The 20,936-nt window shown below is 49.3% G+C and overlaps 1 protein-coding gene across 1 annotated transcript in view; it reads left to right on the top strand.

Moving 5' to 3' along the window:
• The window catches only part of GSG1L (GSG1 like), a 255,208-nt gene that overhangs the window by 146,698 nt on the left and 87,574 nt on the right, over nt 1-20,936 (top strand). The gene's annotated exons all lie outside the window — the stretch shown is intronic.

Here is a 20,936-nt window from a genome sequence, read left to right as displayed (position 1 = left end):
GCAGCCCTGGTTGCAACATCCCATGGGTCTGCTGAGCGGCCTCTCCTTTTACCTGCGGTGGGGCCCTCCAGGTGGTCGCAGTTGCCATCCTGTTGCCCTGTTGTTTTCCTGACATGGAAGCAGGGGGTCAGTTCCACTTATTATTGTGCTTGTGCCTTTACTGAAGGAAGAAAGTAAGAGATTTCTTGTTCCCATGTTTTCTATCAAAAGTGGGGGGAAAACATGTGCAAAGTCCCTGGGGTGGGAATGAGTTTTGTGCATTTGTGGATGGGAAAAGAGACTCAGGGAGGAAGGGAGATCAGGCTAGACAGATGGGCAGGGGCCAGATCATTTAGAATCCTTGAAGGAACTTGGATTTTATTTTGAGTGTGATGGGAAAACATTTGCACATTTGAGGGCTTGAAGAAGCAAGATTCCGTTTACATTCTGGACTTGAGCTGCTGAATGGTGATAAATGCTAGAGAGAAAAATAAAAAAGGGAAGGGGATTGGGAATATTAGGGAGGGGTGTGGGCAAATAGTGGGATCAGGGAAGACATCACTAAAAAATAACGTTTGGGAGAAACTTAGGGGAGGGGGAGGGGATCCAGGGGAAGGAAGAGGCAAGTGCGAAGGCCCTGAGGTAGGTGTGTGAATGATGTATTTAAGGACCAGCAAAGAGGCCAGGGATGCCTGATGTATTTAAGGACCAGCAAGGAAGGAAGGACAGGAAAGCCTGGCGCATTGCAGTCCATGGGGTCACAAAGAGTCGGACATGACTTAGCGACTGACCAACAACAAGGAGCCCAGTTTGACTAGAAGGAGGTGAGCAAGGGGGAGGAGGGGTAGAGGTGAGGTCAGGAGGTGTCAGTGAGTTAAAGGCTATTGTACTGCTGACCCTGAACAGGTGAGTGAATGCTGAGCCCACTGCAATGCCCTCTCCCAGTGGCTTCATGGAGGACCAAGGAGGGTGTGTGTCTTGGCTGGGACCTCCTGGGACCAGGACTTCCCAAGTGAGAACTTGAGGAGGAGGTTGGAGGTGCAGTCTGTCCACCAAGCCCTGAAAGCCTGGCCTGCCCTACAGGGGGCGGTGCCCTGCTGGCTCATTCCAGCTCTGAGGCTGTTCTGTCTGTCTGCAGCCCCCAGGATGGAGTCTCAGCAGCTGAAGTCCCCTCCCCATCTGTGCTACCAGTAGGCACCACCTGTGACCCTCTGCCAGCCATGGTGTTGGGGGAACAAGGCTGGACAGAGTTGGGTGGGAATTTGGCAGCTGCCTCGGGTACTTGTCCTCGTGGGACACGTGTCAGATTAGCACAACCTGGAGTTGTCAGGGGTGAGCCCTGTGCCTGCCTTGGCCAAAGTCTCCACCCTTACCTTTGGAATCGTCACCGTTCAGTGATGATCGTCACAATCGTGCCCCCACAGATCAGTGTCAACTCCAGGCTCCCTCCCCCCTCCCCCGTCTGCATGGCTCCAGCATGAACTTTTGGACACTAGGTCCCTGCTACCCTTGAGATAAAGTGGCCTCCTCTGCCCAGCCCCAGCCCCTACCCCCTTGGCCTCTGTGGGCCAGCCACACCTGAGGGCCCCTGTGGTTCTGATTCCTGTTTCCCCAGGTCTGGTTCGCCTTTCCTGGCTCCCTCTCATCCTTGAAGTCCCATTGGATGCAGTACCTCCTACAGAAACTCTTGGGACTCCCCAGTCTAGCCACAGTCCCGGCTTACAGACTCATCAGTGAACCATCTGTGCTTTGCTGCTCTGGCTCTCTTCTTTCTGGCATGTCCTGAGAGTGGCCTTTCATCATGACATTCCAGCTCATCATGGTGCCGGCACAATTAGGAAATAAAAGAGGACACTTGCTAGGCACTCAGTGTGTGCCAGGCTCTGTTTCCACATAGGTCATTGAATCCCCACTATAACCCTTGATGTGGGCGTTGGAGGCATTCCATTTCACAGATGAGGAAACTGAGGCCCAACAGGATTTAAATAACTTGCCCCACATCATACAGCTGGTAAGTGGAAGAGGACTGAATCCACTCTGTCAGGGCTCCCTAAAGCCCTGTTCTTGTCCCCACCTTGTCCCTCCCCACTGAATGGGATGAATGACTTGGGTACTGACCCAGTTCAGATGAAAAACCCTCAAACTTCCCCTTCTCTCTCCCTCTGCAATGAAGCTTGAGTAAACCTCCCTTCAGGCTGGCCAGTATCATCATCAAAACCCACAGCGTCTGCACCGCCAGCCTCACTGATCTCTGGGCCTTGGCCTGCAAAGGCTTGGAGTGGGGCTTGGGTTCCCAGCCAGAGGTGGGCTGGGTCATGGAAGTGACAGCATCAGATCCTAGCCACTAGACCAGTGGTCAATGACAAGCGCCTTGGTTCTTCAGGTTTTCAGAAAAGAATTTCCACAAAGATGGACACTAGTGAAGCAAGTAAAGTGTTCATTAGGAGGAAAAAGAGTATAGAGCTTGTGGATAGACACATGGGTGGGCTCATGTGAGTCTCTGAGTTGTGCCCACACAGCAGTTTAAATCACTTCCATGGGACATTTCTTCCTGTTTTCTTTTGGCCAATCATTTTGATTTGCCTGGTTTATGGTCCATACTGGTATATCTCAGGTTTTTTCAATGTGTGCACATGCATCTCTTGCCCAAGATGGATCCTACCAAAAAGGCATCTGGGTAGAACATCCCTTGTCATGACTCCCCTTCGGTCTCCAAGGAGACTTTTCTGCGCTTGTGTGGTCAGAGAGGTCTCCTGACTTCGGGAATGAGAAATATGTGGTCTGTGCAGGGTTCAACCTCCTCTCGTAATTGCCCTGTGATTCTTGTCTTGGAGTTTCAGTCACTAGAGGATGAATCTCCAATTGCTTTACCCTTGGGTGGGGGATGTGGCCAGGGCATCTGCCTCCTGCCTCATCACTGCCCACTAGTTTCCCAGTGCCTCAAGTCACATTCCCCTTGGCATCGGCCCCTCCGAAGAATCTGCTTCTCTCCCTGCAAATGTCACCAGAGGGGCTCAAATCTCCAAAGCCTGTGGCCTTTCCCTCATCTCTTGGTCCTCATATTTTCCTGACCTTTGGGTGGCATTCACAGCAGCAGCCGCCTCATCCTTGAAGCAGTTTCTTCGCTTGGCTCCTTTGCTGCTGGCCGTCTCCTCTGTTTCCTCTTGGCTTATGTCCTTTCTTAATTATTTGTTTAACAACTTTTTGCTGAGCATCTCCCGGGTCAAGGCCAGATCTTGTTCTAGGAGATAGCACTGAATGGTCTGATAAAACCCTTGCCTGTGTGGAATTTTCACTGTGGCTGGACAACCTATCACGTGTGTTGGCCAAAAGATAATGTTACCATTTCAAATAATAAAAAAGAGAACAGGGTGAGGGATGGGAAGTGACTGTGTGTATGTTGTGGGAATGGTTCCTCTAGATGGAGTGGTCCATGGCATCTAAGCTGGAAAGCAACTGAGCAAAGCTGGGGAATGAGCATTCTGGATACAGAGCTCAGCAAGTGCAAAGGCCCTGGGGTGGCTGGAGCATGGTGGGCGAGGAGGTGTCAGAGGATAGGCGGAGGCTCGACAATTTTGGTGGTGGAGGGGGTTGGTTCAAAAGACAGGCAGGAAGTTGGGGCCTATTCCAAGTGCAATGAGAACTCTCCAGAAGGTTGCAATAAGGAGGAGACTTCATGGTATTTGTATTTTTAAAAGACACTGCTCAAAATATGGCCCATGCATCAGAATGACTCAATGGATATGAGTTTGAGCAAACTGAGAGATAGTGAAGGACGGGGAAGCCTGGTGTGTTGCAGTCCATGGGGTCGCAAAGAGTCGGACTCTTTGACTTAGAGGCTAAACAACAAGCAAATCAGAATGACCTGGGGTACTTTTCATAATGCAGAGCCCATCCTTTTCCCCCATCTGCAGTATCAGCTTCCCTGGGGCCAGCGTGGGAACTGCACTTTGACAAGCACTTACATATTTGAGAACAACTGCTTCAGGCAGAAATTGTTAACCTGGAAATTCCCAAGGGGTCAGTGGTCAGAATTCAGGGGATCCCAGAACTTGGGTGGCCAAATATCACATCTTTACTCTCCCTGCCTTCTAACTGGCAGTCAGCATTTCCCTCCATGATATGTGGTGTCCCAGCCCCACCTGGGACTTTATTTCTGAGTGGAATCCCAGAGTTTTCATAACACATTACAGGGCGTGCAGAGGTCTTGAAAATATCACTTTCTTCCTGGCTGCTTCAAAGTCTCAGAAGTTATTAGACTTGCACTTGATCTTGTTATTTTGTGCATTAATAAAGAAGCATATAGGTTGATATTATACATTTGATTTTTTTAAAATGTCTTGATAACTCCATTTCGGTATATTGGTTTCCTTTACAATCCTGTATGTTTGTCTTATGCATTTAAAAACATTGTTCAGGGAGAAGTGTGAAGCTTCATCAGATGCCATAGGCGTCCAATGCCCCAGAAAAGAGGCGGATCCCCTGCAAAGAGCCGGAAGGGGGCTCAGACAGGGCTGAGCATCAGTCTTGACTACTCCCCTCGCCAATGCTGTGAGACCTTGGGCAAATCACTCTCCTTCTCTGTGCCTCAGTGTGCTCATCGGTAAGATGGAGCCTGTATCAGCTGTTTTGAATGCTTCTTGGAAGGGACCAGCCAGGCCAGCCAGAGGCTATCGGGAGGTGCCCTTTCTTCCACTGACCTTGAGGCCAGCTGGGCTTGTCCTTCATGGGGACCTGGGCTGGCTGCCCTTTGAATCCCAGCTCTGTCATTTATTAACTGTGATCCTGGGCTGGATAATTAACCTGCCCATGCCCAGTTTTCTCTCATCTGTAACTTGGTGATAATCATAACACCTAAGCCATTATAAGGTTGAAATGAATTTCTGTTTGCTAAGGGCCCAGCACAAGGCTTGACACTCCTTAGGTGATGTATGTGCGTGCGTGCAAAGTTGCTCATTTGTGTCCAACCCTGCAACCCCAGGACCATAGCCCACCAGGCTCCTCTGTCCATGGGATTCTCCAGGCAAGAATACTGGAGTGGGTTGCCATGCCCTCCTCCAGAGGATATTCCCGACCCAGGGATCAAACCCGCATCTCTTTTGTCTCCTGCATTGGCAGGCGGGTTCTTTACCAATAGTGTCACCTGTATAGGGTTGGCCGAAAATTTCGTTCGGATTTTTTTTGTCATGTGGTATTGGCCAACCCAATAAATGTGATGGTCATTATTGGGTGTGTGTCTCACCCCTCAGGTTATTTTTTTACTTATTTATTTTTTAAGACATTACAAGGTGGATTTATTTTTGACGGTGCCGGGTCTTCGTTGCTGCGAGAGGGCTTTCTCTAGGTGCAGAGAACGGGGGCTACTCTCGAGCCACAGTGCAGGGGCTTCTCATTGCAGTGGCTTCTCTTGTCGCGGAACACAGGTTCTAGAGCACAGGATCAGCAGTTGTGTCGCATGGGTTTAGTGGGATCTCCTTGGACCAGGGATCGAACCCCTGTCTCCTGCATTGGCAGGTGGATCCTTAACCCACTGGGCTACTAGGAAGGTTCCACCCCTCAGGTTAAATTGGGGGTTTCCAGAGGGCTGGATCCAAATTTATTCCCCTTTGCATTCCTCATAGTGCCTGACGCAGGGTCTGAGTTTGGGAAATGTGGTGCACAGACTGTGAATTTTTCAGGTGAGTTTCAGGGAAGAGGAACACTGTAGGGGCCAGGATCAGGGAGGGCAAGTCAGAGTGCCCTGGATTCTGCAAGAGGGCTACAAAGAGTCTGCAGGCAGAGGCTAGAATGTGCTTCATTTTGGGATCCTGAGCAAATGTTGAATCCAGGTCACCCAGTTGACAGTATCTTCCTAATGCCTGCTCAGCCTGCCTCTTTCAGGCTTGAGACAGATGAATTTTTTCTTCTTTCCAAGTCTCCATGTTCTCATTTGTTAAATGGGGATAGCTGGCATGTATTGAGGCTTATTGTGAGCTGAACCTGGATTATGCCTCTTTACGTGTCTTATTGAATCCTCACAACCTACCACCCTCAGAGGTAGATGAGGGAACAGGCTCAGAGAGGTGAAGTAACTTGCCCAAGGTCACACAGCAGGTCAGTAGCAGAGAGGAGGTCTGTCTGCAGGCCATGCCGTTAGAATATAGAATAGAATAGAAAGTCGCTCAGTCGTGTCCAACTCTTTGCAGTTCCATGGTTTATACAGTCCATGGAATTCTCCAGGCCAGAATACTGGAGTAGGTAGCTTTTCCCTTCTCCAGGGGATCTTCCCAACCCAGGGATCAAACCCAGGTCTCTTGCATTGCAAGCAGATTCTTTACCAGCTGAGCCACAAGGGAAGCCCACCGCTATCATCTCACAGCAGATAAACCTTTCCTTCCCCCCACCCCTTGCAGGGAGGGATCCCATGGACCATAGCCCACCAGGTTCCTCTGTCCATGCAGTTTTTTCCAGGCAAGAATACTGGAGTGGGCTGCCATGCCTTCCTCCAGGGGATCTTCCTGACCCAGGGATTGAACCCACGTCTCCTATGTCTCCTGCCTTGTAAGCTAATTCTTTACCGCTGAGCCATCTGGGAAGCCCTTGTTTTTCAAATGTTGGTATCTATTTCAAAATTTTAAAAAATACCATGTATAACAAGAGAGACAGAAAGATAGAATGACAAAGATAAGGAAGAACAAAAACAAACCCAGGAAACAGAATAAAAGAATCTCAAAAACTTGTCTTCAGACCAGTTTGGGACTTCTGACCTCCCCCATCCTGCTTCCTTGGTCTGCAGAGCAAGCCCATTTTAGAGATGGGAGAGGGGAGGCTCACGTGGTGGGAGGACGTACCCAAGTGATGAGAGGCCACGGTGGAGTGGTGGCCAGAGTCAGCCTTCGACTTCTAAGTGCTTCCCATCACGCTCTCCCTCCCAGCCTCCTCCCCAGGACCTGGCATGAGTGGGCCAGAGATTATGTTCAAGGCCAGCTTCTGGATCCTAAAGAGAGAGGACAGTCATTGTAGTCTGATAGGTCAAGGTCACCGTGACACATCTCAAATGCTCGGTGACTATCCCCAGGTTCCAACAGAGCCATTTCTAAAGGGCATGTCTACCAGAGTCATTTCTAAATTGATGGGGACTGTAACCTTGTGGAACTCTGGGGGCAATGAGACATTGTCAGAATCCATTCTACTGATCAACTCATTTATCCAGTTGTGAGCTCAGAGGAGGACAACTCATATCTCTGGGCCCGGCTTGTCAGCTTGATACACCAACATTTACTGAGGACCTACAATGTGCCAGGAAGCAGGATGGAGGGGTGGTTTGCAGACACTGTCTTACTTAACTTGCCCAGAATATGTGTGAGATTGGTAGTGTTGACTCCATTTTACAGCCAAAGAGACTGAGGCTCAGAGAGGTTAGGTAAGTGTCCAAGGTCAAATCCAGACCTGCTTGACTCCAAGTCCAGGCTCTCTCCATCTCAGCCAGGCATTTAGCTACCCAGAAGTGATGGAGAAGCTTCCTTCTTTGCTGAGGTCTGTCTGAGGGCTGCAGTGGGGCTGGGTAGTCAGGAGAGGCTTCTTGGAGGTGGTGTCTTGAACTAAGAAAGAAGATATATTAGTTTCTCATCGCTGTTGCAACAAATTAAGCACAAACTCAATGACTTAAAATGACCTGGATTTATTATCTTAAAGTTCTGGGGATCAGAATTCTGAAATGAGCCTCATGGGGCTAGAATTGAAGTGTCAGCATTCCTTTCTGGAGGCTCAAGGGGAGAAGCTGTTTCCTTGCTTTTTCCAGTTTCTAGAGGCTGCCCGCATTCCTTGACCGATGGTCCCATGTCGCTCCAACCTCTACCTCCATTGTCCCATTTTGTGTTCCTCAGACCTTCCTGGTTCCCTCTTTTTTATTATTTATCTATTTTTGGCTGTGGTGGCTCTTTGACGCTGCGCAGGCTTTTTTCTAGTTGTGATGATGGGAAGGGGCGCCTACTCTCTGGTTGTGGTGCGCAGGCTTCTATCGCAGTGGCCTCTCTTGTTGCGGAGCACAGGCTCTAGAGTGTGCGGGCTTCAGGAGCTGTGGCTCACCGGCTTAGTTGCTTTAAGGCACATGGAATCTTCCCAGACCAGGAGTGGAACCCGCGTCTCCTGCATTGGCAGGCAAACTCTTTATGACTGAGCCGCCAGGGAAGTCTTCCCTCCCTCTTATAAGGACCTTTTTGATTACACTGGGCTCATACAATTAATCCAGGATAACGTCACCATCTCAAAATCATAATCATGTCTACATTCCAAGCTGCCACTGTAGGGGGCACAGGTTCGATCCCTGGTCAGGGAACTAGGAGCCCACATGTTGCATGGTGCAGCCCAAGGGTGGGGCAGTATCACGTCTGCAAAGTCCCTTTTGGCATGTAAGGTAACATCTTCACAAGTTCTGGAGATTAGGACATGAATATCTTTGTGGCCATTATTCAGCTGACCCTGGAAAAGGACAACATTCCAAGGGCCGGGGCCATGCTGGAGGCATGGGGACGATGAAGTGTTCAGCAAGTAGCCGGTGCTGAGGGTGGAGGTGGGCAGAGTTGCTTAGGATCTGCTGGTCAAGGATGAGGGTCCCATATGAAGACAGATAAACTTCGTCTTCTAGAACAGCGCTCCCCACACTTGAACGTGCATTCAGGGCAGCTGGGGAGCTGAAAATATAGCTGCTGGTCTGCTTTGTGTAGAGAGGCTCTGTGTGTGCTAAGCTGCTTCAGTCCTATCCGACTCTTTGCGACGCTATGGACTGTAGCCTGCCAGGCTCCTGTCCATGGGATTCTCCAGGCAGAAATACTGGAGGGGGTTGCCTTGCCCTCCTCTAGGAGATCATCCCAACCCAGGGATTGAACCTACTTCTCTTACATCTCCTGCAGTGGCAGGCGGGTTCTTTACCACTAGTGCCACCTGGGAAGTCCAGAGAGGCTCTAGAAAAGGACAGTTCTGGAAAAGATGGTGACTGACACAGGAAACAGCCTCACGCAGGCCCCCAGGTCGGCATTTGGCTGGCATTCCAGTCCCAGGGGCTCTGTTGCCGCATGCTTTTGCATCCTGCAGGAGCAGCCATCTAGGGTCTCCACCGGGCACGTCTGCCTGTACGTGCGTGTTCAGCTGCTCAGTCGTGTCCGACTCTTTGTGACCCCATGGACTGTAGCTCCTCTGTCTGTGGGATTTTCCAGGTGAGAATACTGAAGTGTGTTGTCATGCCCTCCTCCAGAGGATCTTCCCAACCCAGGGATTGAACCCGCATCTCTTGTAGCTCCTGCCTTGGCAGGTGGGTTCGTTACCACTGAGCCACCTGGGAAGCCCCCTGCCATGACCTGCAGTCAAAGTCTCAAAGTCTCAAAGGTTCTGTCTGACTCCTGAAAAGAAGATTCCCAGTGTCAAGCCCTCCAGCAACTCAGCGGCCCCCTCAGGATGTGGGGCTGAGGTAGACAAGAGGACTGTTGGAAATAGATTTCGGATCCATGTGTTTGACTCAGATAAATCAATCTGGGCATATTTTTAGAGCTGAATGCCTTTCCTTTGAAGCTAATTTCCTTTGAAACACAGCACCTTCACGGTGGAGTGTCATGGTGTTTGCTAGAACCCCCGAATCCATGAGGGAGCTGGATAACTGAGAGTTTGATGTCTATTTCACTCCTACATGTATTTATCAGGAAGGACCATACAGGCTCTCAAAATGTTGCATGTCTGTGGAGTGACTGGGATAGACATGACCTTAGACGTCATTGTATGAGGGCTGTAAACTCAAATGGTCATGAGTGCTTGGAAGGAGCCATGAAGGGATGAAGGGGGCTGGCTGGGGCCTGTGCTGACTCAGGAATACATGCCCTGTTGGAGGGGGGCCGCAGCACCTCAGCTCCATAGTCATATGGGGGTGTGGGTCCTGCATTCTTGCATCCACCCATTTTGCAAACAAATCCGGAAATCTGGATTTTTTTTCTGTGAAGTCTCCTATTTTTAAATGTTGATAATGAATTCAGATATTTTTAAAATACTGTGTGGGCCAAACAAGACAATTTTGCGGGCTGGCTTTGGTCTGTTGGCAGCTTGTTTGAGAAGCCACTTGTTTTACCGAGGAGGGAAACTGAGGCCCCTGGCAAACACCAGGGCCTCCCAGAGGACCCATAGTGCTGGGGCTGGAACTCAGGGCTGCAGAAGTGCAGTGCAGCCACCATTTCCAAGGCAGCCTCGTTCCCCTAAAATCTCAATCCCTGTGCCTCTGACAGCATCCCCTCACTCCCTAAAGATGCAACCTCACGTAGCCTGGCAGGTGGAAGACCTGCCCCTGCTCCAGTCTGCCCCTAGCCTGCTTTGTGACACGCACACATCCTGACTCTTTTCTGGGCTAATTTCTTATTTGCAGATGGAGAGCTGGGGACTTGGTGACCCTCAAAGCCCCTCACTACAGTTCTTCGAGGCCTCTGGCTTTATGCCTCTGAGCTTCCAATATTGACATTTCACATACAGCAGCTGTCACCGAGCGGTTTCTAGCCTCAGAGGTTCCGAACCACATCATTTACATGATTTAACCTGCTGGGTTTCAGGGGGTGTGTCACCGAGCCCACAGCCAGCGGCCACTGCACCACGACTTAGTGATTTGACATATTAAACGGATGGATTTGGGAAGGAAAAATGTTTTCTCTTAAAATGCCATTGCGTCTTGGGATTTCATGTGCTTTTGCCACAATCCCCCTCTGCCCTCCTCGCCTTCCCCACGAGGGTTTTATTTGTCCCGTGGCTGAGATGCACTCGTTCCAGGCTGCCCACTCCTTGGCTCTACCCATGTGAATAACGATGATGACAACAATAATAGTAACAGCGAATAATAGTAACATAACTCGTGCTATGTGCCAGGCACTGCCCTGAGCTCTTCACTCATTGACTGAATCGCTTTATCTTCACAACCATCCATAAGTGCGCTCTGGATCTATCCCCAATTTAAGCAAGAAAACAGATACAAACAGATACCATGAGAGATGACACAGTCTCCCGGTTGATAACAGGCAGAGCAGGTGTCAACCTCTGTGGCCTGGCCCACGTCTGGCTCTTCACCCATGTGCCTCCCTGCCTCTTGTAATTATCATAATTGCCAATAATTATACTAATTAGGAAGTAATAGTAACACTTAAAACTCTTGTGAACACTTTCCAAGTGTCAGGCTTGTGTGACTGCAAGATATTGTCTCATTGAACGCTGATGACAAGTCATTTATGGCCATTTTTCAGTGGAGGAAACAGAGGGCAAAGGAGTAAGGCCCTCCCAGCCAAGGTCACCCATCCAAGACACAGTTCCCACCTGTGATTTCCCCTCCGTTAAAGGGCTGGCCCTGGAAACTGTCTTAGCAAGGGAGGGATTCCTGGGCGAAAGGGAAATCGTTCTTCCAAACGCATCAGTTCCATCAGTGGAGGGTCAGAGTTGGCGTCACAAAGATGTTTTTTAAAAAGGCAAAAAGTGCAGCTAAGAGGATTAGCTGTCACCTCGTGGGCCCCACACCCGATGAGACATCATTTCATTGATCCTGCCCCAGGAGGTCACCAGTTCTCAGCTGTGAATCGAGCCATTAGTGGCAAGTTTCAGAGACTAGAAACAATCATCTCTGTGATTATTGAGCCTTTCCAGGCATCACCAAGGCTCCCTGCTGATCCTGCCCAGAGGCTTCCAGACCACTGTCCTGCCGGCTTCCCTTATTCACACGTACGTACGGTGCATTCCATAGCACTAATAATAACAGTGGGCATTGGTTTTAGACCAGACACTACGTGATGATTCCCAATTATTTCATTATTCCCCTTCTACCTTCTCTCTGTTTGCCCGGCGCCAGCACCTACAGTCTAGCATTGACTCAGTTTCCCATCCCCTAAAGTTGACTGGCTTTTTTTCTCAGTACGTTTGAAAGGGCACTGCAGATCAGTGATGTTTGTATTTGAATATGCATCAGCATCACCTGGAGAGCCCATTAAGACACAGATGGATTCCACTCTCTGAGTTTCCAGATCCAGGAAGGCCCAAGAATTTGCATCGCAGGTTCCCAAGCGTTGCCGCTGCTGCTGGTCAGGAGTCCAGTCTGAGATCACTGGCTTAGATCACTCCTCTAATTGGATCCCTTGCCATAAAAAATGATATGCTGGGGAGCTCTCTGCAGGAAACAGAATCCCCCACATGGTTCAAATGAAGGCTCTTGGATGAAAGCACTCATAGAGGCATGGGAAGGGTTGAGAGAATCTGAGGCACCCGAAGGCTGACAATGGAGTGGAGCTGTTACCAGCTTTGGACAGGAAGGAGAAAAGGGCAGAGCGGTGTTCTGGTGCCTGTAAGAATAGTAGCTGTGACAGCGGAGCTGCAGTCGTGGGCAGAAGAATGAGGTCACTGCCAGAAAAGTGGGCAGAGACTGAGAGGGAGCAGGGCAGAAGCACGCTGACCTCTCTCTTCCCGTGGTCCAGTTTCCAGCTAGTGCCCACCATTGCTGACTCAGAGAGCCAGGGAGCCTGGGGGATGCTGTCTAAGGAGTCAGGCCCCTGGGGCACGGAGCGGGGCAGAGAGGGGTGGAGAGCAGTGGCCTGTGAGGAAAGAGAGGGTGGGGGAGATGGAGAGTTCCCAGCACACAAGGAAACTGTCAAAATGTTCTTCGGGTCTGCCTTGATGTTCTTCAGCTGCTCAGTCGTGTCCGACTCTTTGCAACTCCATGGACTGCAGCACGCCGGGCTTCCCTGTCCATCACCAACTCCCGGGGCTTGCTCAAATTCATGTCCGTCGAGTCGGTGATGCCATCCAAACATCTCATCCTCTGTCATCCCCTTCTCCTCCTGCCTTCAATATTTCCAGCATCAGGGTCTTTTCCAGTGAGTCGACTCTTTGCATCAGGTGGCCAAATTATTGGAGCTTCAGCTTCAGCCTCAAGCCTGCCTAGGAGCTGCTGAAGATCTAAGCATTGTTTCAAACAAAGTGTTAGGAAGGTATTAAGAGCATATTGGCAACAAACAGAGATGCTTGGTGGAGCTGATAAAATTTTTTAAATAATGGAAAAATGAATAGTGTTTTCACTTAGATGCAGACAATTTAACGTTGTGCTTCTTCACACTTAACCCCACCTTTCCTCAAGGAATAATGACTTGATTCAGAAGGCTAGCAGACTGAGAAAACGGTGGACTAGAGTCCCAAAGAACCACCTTGCCCGAGTTAGAATTCAGGCTTCTTTTATACTAAAAGGGGAGGGGTTGTGGTTAGTGTTGCAAACTTCTTGGTGTAGGAATTCTTTGTTCTTGCAGCTGTCCACCTAGTTCAGGACATAATATTCATGTAAACCTCCAATGAGACAAAGGTTATTCTCTATTCTGCCACTTTAAAAAAAAATCTCTATATGAATGGGAAAGTGTCACACTTGTAAGGGTTAGAACCTTGAGAATGGGCCATCCTGTATATTTCAGGCTACAGGCAACATTCTTAACTTTTAGCAAAAGCAACAGAATACAACTAAGACTTGATGCAGCCAAATAAGTAAGTAAGTAAATAAACTGTTGTTGTTCAGCGCTGAGCTGACTCTTTGCGACCCCATGGACTGAAGCACGCTAGGCTTCCCTGTCTTTCACTATCTCTTGGAATTTGTTCAGATTCATGTTCATTGAGTCGATGATGCCATCCAACCATCTCGTCCTCTGTTATCCCCTTCTCCTCCCACCTTCTATCTTTCCCAGCATCAAGGTCTTTCCCAAAGAGTCAGTTCTTCGAGTCAGGTGACCAAAGTACTGGAGCTTCAGCTTCAGCATCAGTCCTTCCAATGAATATTCAGAACTGATTTCCATAAGGACTGACTGGTTTGATCTCCTTGCTGTCCAAAGAACTCTCAAGAGTTTTCTCCAGCGCCACAATTCCAACACTCAACTTTCTTTATGGTACAACTCTCATATCTGTACATGACTGCTGAAAAAACCATAGCTTTCACTATACGGACCTTTGTCAGCAAAGTGATGTCTCTGCTTTTAATATGCTGCCTAGGTTGGCTATAACTTTTCTTCCAAAATGCAAGTGTCTTTTAATTTCGTGATTGCAGTCACTGTCCACAGTGATTTTGAAGCCCAAGAAAACAAAATCTGTCACTGTCCACTTTTTCCCCATCTATTTGCCATGAAATGATGGGACAGGATGCCATGATCTTAGTTTTTTGAATGTTGAGTTTTAAGCTGGCTTTTTCACTCTCCTCTTTCACTTTCATCCAGAGGTTCTTTAGTTCCTCTTCACTTTCTGCCCTTAGAGTGGTATCATCTGCATATCAGAGGTTATTGATATTTATCCCAGCAATCTTGATTCCAGCTTGTGAGTCATTCAGCCTGGCATTTCATATGATGTACTGTGCATATAAGTTAAATAAGCAGGGTGACAATATACAGTCTTGTTGTGCTCCTTTCCCAATTTTGAACCAGTCTTTTGTTCTAACTGTTGCTTCTTGTCCTGCAGATAGATTTTTCAGGAGACAGGTAAGGTGGTCTGATATTCCCATCTCTTTAAGAATTTTCCACAGTTTTTTGTGATCCACACAATCAAAGGCTTTAGTATAGTCAATGAAGCAGAAGTAGATGTTTTTCTGGAACTCTCTTGCTTTCTCTATGATCTGAGAGATGCTGGCAATTTGATCTCTGGTTCCTCTGCCTTTTCTAAATCCAGCCTGTACATCTGGAAGTTCTCAGTTCGCATACTGTTGAAGGGTAGCTTGAAGGATTTTGAGCATAACCTTACTAGCATTGGAGATGAGCACAGTCGTGCAGTAGTTTGAACATTCTTTTTTGGATAATTCCCAGATGGCTCTAGTGGTAAAGAACCCGCCTACCAACGCAGGGGACATGAGATGTGCATTCGATCCCTGGGTCAGGAAGATCCCCTGGAGAAGGAAATGACAACCCACTCCAGTATTCTTGCCTGGGAAATCCCATGGACAGAGGAGCCTGGTGGGCTACAGTCCATGGCGTTGCAAAAAGTCAGACATGACTGAAGCGACTTACCACGTTGAACATTCTTTGGCATTGTCTTTCTTTGGGATTGGAACGAAGACTGACAGATATTTTAAAAACATAAAGTCATGCTCAGATTTCTCCAAGCCAGGCTTCAGCAATACTTGAACCATGAACTCCTTGATATTCAAGCTGGCTTTAGAAAAGGCAGAGGAACCAGAGATCAAATTGCCAACATCCACTGGATCATGGAAAAAAGCAAGAGGGTTCCAGAAAAACATCTATTTCTGCTTTATTGACTATGCCAAAGCCTTTGACTGTGTGGATCACAATAAACTGTGGAAAATTCTGAAAGAGATGGGAATACCAGACCACCTGACCTGCCTCCTGAGAAATCTGTATGCAGGTCAGGAAGCAACAGTTAGAACTGGACATGGAACAACAGACTGGTTCCAAATAGGAAAGGAGTACCTCAAGGCTGTATATTGTCACCCTGCTTATTTAACTTATATGCAGAGTACATCATGAGAAATGCTGGACTGTAAGAAACACAAGCTGGAATCAAGATTGCTGGGAGAAATATTAATAACCTCAGATATGCAGATGACACCACCCTTATGGCAGAAAGTGAAGAGGAACTAAAAAGCCTCTTGATGAAAGTGAAAGAGGAGAGTGAAAAAGTTGGCCTAAAGCTCAACATTCAGAAAACAAAGATCATGGCATCCGGTCCCATCACTTCATGGGAAATAGATGGGGAAACAGTGGAAACAGTGTCAGACTTTATTTGTTTGGGCTCCAAAATCACTGAAGATGGTGACTGCAGCCATGAAATTAAAAGACGCTTGCTCCTTTCAAGAAAAGTTATGACCAACCTAGATAGTATATTCAAAAGCAGAGACATTACTTTGCCGACTAAGGTCCGTCCAGTCAAGGCTATGGTTTTTCCAGTTGTCATGTATGGATGTGAGAGTTGGACTGTGAAGAAGGCTGAGTGCCGAAGAATTGATGCTTTTGAACTGCGGTGTTGGAGAAGACTCTTGAGAGTCCCTAGGACTGCAAGGAGATCCAACCAGTCCATTCTGAAAGAGCTCAGCCCTGGGATTTCTTTGGAAGGAATGATGCTAAAGCTGAAACTCCAGTACTTTGGCCACCTCATGCGAAGAGTTGACTCATTGGAAAAGACTCTGATGCTGGGAGGGATTGGGGGCAGGAGGAGAAGGGGACGACAGAGAATGAGATGGCTGGATGGCATCACTGACTCGTTGGACGTGAGTCTGAGTGAACTCCGGGAGTTGGTGATGGACAGGGAGGCCTGGCATGCTGCGATTCATGGGGTCGCAAAGAGTCGGACACGACTGAGCGACTGAACTGAACTGAAAATTATTTTTATTTTAAAACAATTTTTAAAAAGTAAATGAAACAGATCCAATATGGAGTCAGATTTGTCCCTCCCTATTACAATGGGAAACACAGATTTGAAGATCCCACCCCACCTGGTGGGTACCCAGTGTTACCCACCCCCTGGGTACTTATTCACTCACATTAGGCATCGGTTGAGGGCTGCTCCTGGGGTGGAGGGCAGGGTGGTGTCAATCTCCCAGCAGGTGGGGCATGGGCTCTGATGACCAAGGCAAACCCTGGGGCAGAGAGGTGCTGGCAGGTGGCAGGTGCATTGAAAGGTCATGGGCAGGAATGGGTGGGTCATCCCTAGTATGGCTGCACTGTCACAGCCCCCTCACCACCCTATTGGTTGAGTCTTCATGTTCCCATGGATTCTGCTTCCCACCATTTTCTCTTTTGCTTGGCATACTTTCTGGGGGGCATCCATCCCTGTAACAATCATGGCAAACAATCATGGCAAACACTCAGTGCTATGTCTTGCCAATGCCCCCACGTCCCTGTCTGGGCTCCAGCTGCCTGGTGCACATCCTCACCAGAGGTCCTGCAGCAGCTGAAGATTCTGCACCTGTAGGCCTCGACTCACATGTTCCTGTCTTAGCATTGTTCCATTCTCACTGCAGAGCAATGACCGACTGCTCAGATGCCTGGGCTAGAAACATGGCCCCACTCTGGACTCCTCCCTCTCTTTGGCCATCACATCCATGGGTCAGCAGACCACTGAGCCCATCCCCCTGGAGTTATCAAGCTCCCTACTTGTCCTCACCATCGTCGCCCTGCCGTTATCGTGGTCTGGACCACCAGCATCTCTTCATGGGTGCGTGTGTGCTAAGTCACTTCAGTCATTGCTGACTCTGCGTGACCCTATGGACTGTAGCCCACCAGGCTCCTCTGTCCATGGGATTCTCCAAGAAAGAATCCTGGAGTGGGTTGCCATTACCTCCTCCAGGGAATCTTCCCAACCTAGGGATTGAACCTGAGGTCCTATGTCTCCTGTATTGGTAGGTGGATTCTTTACCACTAGTGCCATTCTTCATGGAGCATGGCTAAAGCCTCCAGTGGATCTGTTAGTCAGGCCCCCTTCCAGAGTGAGCCTCCTGGCAGGTCTTTTCCTTGCTAAGGCCTTTAGGACAACACCTACCTCTGCGTCATGGGTCAAGCCCATCTTTTTCAGCGTGGTTCTCAGTGTTACCAACCAGGGTTCTTAACCTCCTTAATCAACAGAAATTGATACGAGGCCAGACAGGTTATTCAGGCCAGGCTTTATTGGGGGTGAAAACAAGCAACAGTTTCTCTTGCTCGCTCCCCCTGCAGGGTGGAGGGGGGAGGACAAGCTATTTCCCTATATGGGTTAACAGTAGGGAGAGTCCAGGGATCTGGCCACAGAGGTGGCTTGCCCACCCCTTTGATGGTGGTGTGTGTAGGGGTCATGAGCAGTACCTGCTTTTGCTCCCAGCTCTTTAGTGGTGGCAGTTGTTTTCTTAAAGAGTATCTTTTACTCTATATTTTACTTAGATATTTTTTGGCTGTGCTGGGTCTTCCTTGCTGCGCACGGGCCTTCTTCAGTTGTGACAAGCGAGGGCTACTCTTTAGTTGTTGGTGCCAAGGCTTCTCATTGCAGTGGCTCCTCTTGTTGCCGAGTGTGGGCTCCAGAGAGCCAGCTCAGTAGCTGTGGTGCGCTGGGCTTAGCTGGTCCGAGGCATGTGGGATCTTTCCAGACCAGGGATGGAACCCTTGTCCCCTGCATTTACAGGCAGATACTTTACTGAGCCACCAGGGAAGCCCTGGGTTTTTGGTCTTTTTGTATCTTATTGTCCATAACTTGCCCTAACTGCGCAGGCACAGTTATTTTTAGTCCCTTATGGTTTCTGTGTGTTTTTGTTGCTTGAAGAGAGTTTTGTCCAGGTGCAAGCATTGCAACCAAGGGTCCCAAGTCCCAGCCTGTCTCACCAGCATCCTTAAGACTCATCCACTTTCCCCTGTGGCCTCCTTCCCCACCATACCTCGTGGCCAGCTGGGCTCAGGGTCATTGAGAATATGCTCCCCCACCACAATCCCGCTCCGTGGCCCTCTTCCTGCAGGAATCCTGGCTCAGGAATTCTTAGGGGTGCTGGGGTGCATGTAGATGAGAGCCGTGGTCAGAGAACCCAACTCCCCCGTATGACTTCAAAGGGCCACTCTTTCCTGCTAATTTATGATCTCCCTGCCCATGATGGTTTCTGGAGTCAGAGAGGCCTGAGTCTCAACCCAGACTGACTGTATCACTCACTACCCAGCTGTGTAGACCAGTGACTTAATCCTTTGGAACCTCAGTTTGCTCATCTATAAAATGGGTGCTGCCTTACTAAGCTGTCAGGAAGACTGGGGGTGGGGGGGAGATCATGCATGTGAATACTGGTGTCTGAGGCCAGAGTCCTGGAAGCAGATCCTGGGATGAGGACCCATGTGCAAGTCATTTATAAAGAAATGCCCCAGGGAAGGGCTTCCCAGGTGGCACTAGTGGTAAAGAACCTACCTGCCAGTTCAGGAGACCTAAGAGATGTGGGTTCGATCCCTGGGTCAGGAAGATGCCCTGGAGGAAGGCATGGCAGCCCACTCCAGTATTCTTGCCTGGAGAATCCCCTGGACAGAGGAGCCTGGCGGGCTACAGTCCATGGGGGTTGCAAAGAGTGGGACACAACTGAAGCAACTTAGCACCCACACACACCCCAGAGGAGAGTGGTAAGGGAACTGGAGAGAGCAGACCGGGGAAGGGAGGAAGGCAAGCGAGGGGTTGATGTGAGGCCGGAGCCCAGGAAGGGCAGCTTCCGCTTTGGCCCAGAGGGAATTTTGCAAAGTGTATCAGGTCCCAAAATTGCCTCTGCCAGAGCCACGGGGCCGGACCACCCAGATCAGCCTCTGGCTGATGACATCGCAGAGAGGAAAAGACAAGTTTCCAGGTACTTTCTGAATGAAGATGGGCAAAACGAAGTCCAAAGACTTCCTGAAGACAATCCTCCAAAGACAGAAACACTGAAAAGAGATGCGAGGACATCGGGTGGAACATTAACACCATCCAGTATGACTTGGCACCGGAAAGATGCCTAAAACCCCTGGCCCTTAGTGCGGCATTGCTGCTACTATTAGCATAACCTCAGCAAGGATCCTGCTTCTTACCATTGTTACTAATTTCCTTGCCTTGGGTGGGCTGGAAATTTCAGACAGATGCTCTGAGCCCAGTGGGTAGACAGGAAAATAAATCTGGCAGAAAGAAGCAGCATAACCCCAGTTATGCATCTGAGATTCCAGTGCCTCTTTCTCCGTGGCTAACTCACTCCTGGAGCATCTCACTGCCCCACGCCCATGTCATCTCCCATCCCATCTGAAAGAGCAGAGTTGGGCCCTGCTGGGAGGGGCAGGTGGTGGGGTGCGGGCCTGGCCCCAGGCCCATGTGGGCAGGAGGAGAGCATCCGCTGGGGGAGCGGGGGTGATGTGGGGGAGTTGGCTGAGTCAGTGAGCCTCACTGTGGTGAGGGGCGGCCTCCGCCCACCAGCAGTGCAACAGCAGCTGGAGGTAAAGGCTTCTGGGAGCGAGATCAGGCCTCCCTGCAGGCATCCGCCCCCCTGCAGGGCCCGGCTCGCCCTGCACCTCCTGCCTTCCTCCCCGCTGCCTGGTGGGCCCTGGGCCAGCAAAGGGCTTTGGAGGCTGCAAGTGTTTGGTGCCAGGGGGTGTTTTAACAACATCCAGGCTGCCAAGAGCACATTATTCTCTTACAGAAATCCAAGGGATTGCCCAAGAAAGGTGATATTTTTGTAGCATGAAAAGAGAGAGAAAGAGAAAAGAAAAGTTCTTCAAAGGTCTGAAAGGCCCGTTACGTCAGGAATGATAGTGGATGTATGAGAATCTGGGTCCTTCATCAGCCAATAGATAGGGGATCTGAAATCGCTGTTTGTTTGCTTCCTTCACTGGATGCTGTGTATCGGGGTGTCCCTAGGACATTAACGTGGAGAGAACAGCTTGTGCAAAGGCAGAAAGGTAGGGAAGGACAGGTCTAACAGCTTGTGAGAAAAGAAAAGCTGAAGATCAGGACTGTTGGTTATAAGAGATGGAAATTCTACCTCTAACCAGCTTAGGCAAAGAGAAAGAATTCTTGGTTCCTCATTGAAAGAACAAATGACTGGCAGCTTCAGGCATGTCTGGATCTCGGGGCTCAAACAACGTCACAGGAGATGATCTTCCTCTGTCCCTCGGTGCTGCCCTTCTTGGCCTTGGCTCTGCCCTAAGGGAGGCTCTTGCTACTCAGTGCAGCCACTTCCATCCTTCCCAATCTCAAACTGAGTGGAAAAAAAGGAATTTTCTTTTCTCGTAGTTCCAGCAAAAGTCCTGTGTCTGACTCATTGAGCTGACTTGGGTCATATGTCCATCTCCTGCTGGCCAGGTCTGGTCCATAGTCCCTTCTCAAAACCTATGGTTAGTGTGGCTTGGAAGGTAAGTGGCTTCTAGAAAAAAAAAATGGAGTGGGGTACAGGGTAAATAAAAATGTAAGTGTCCCTTGAGGGCAACCATGATGTGCGTAAGAGGTGGGATGTTTATAGCTGCAGGCAGCAGAGACCACCA

The sequence above is a fragment of the Capra hircus genome, chromosome 25 (genome assembly GCF_001704415.2).
Source record: "Capra hircus breed San Clemente chromosome 25, ASM170441v1, whole genome shotgun sequence".
NCBI lineage: Eukaryota > Metazoa > Chordata > Mammalia > Artiodactyla > Bovidae > Capra > Capra hircus.
The sequence above is the reverse complement of the archived record's forward strand: the minus strand, read 5'-3'. Positions and strand labels throughout refer to the sequence as shown.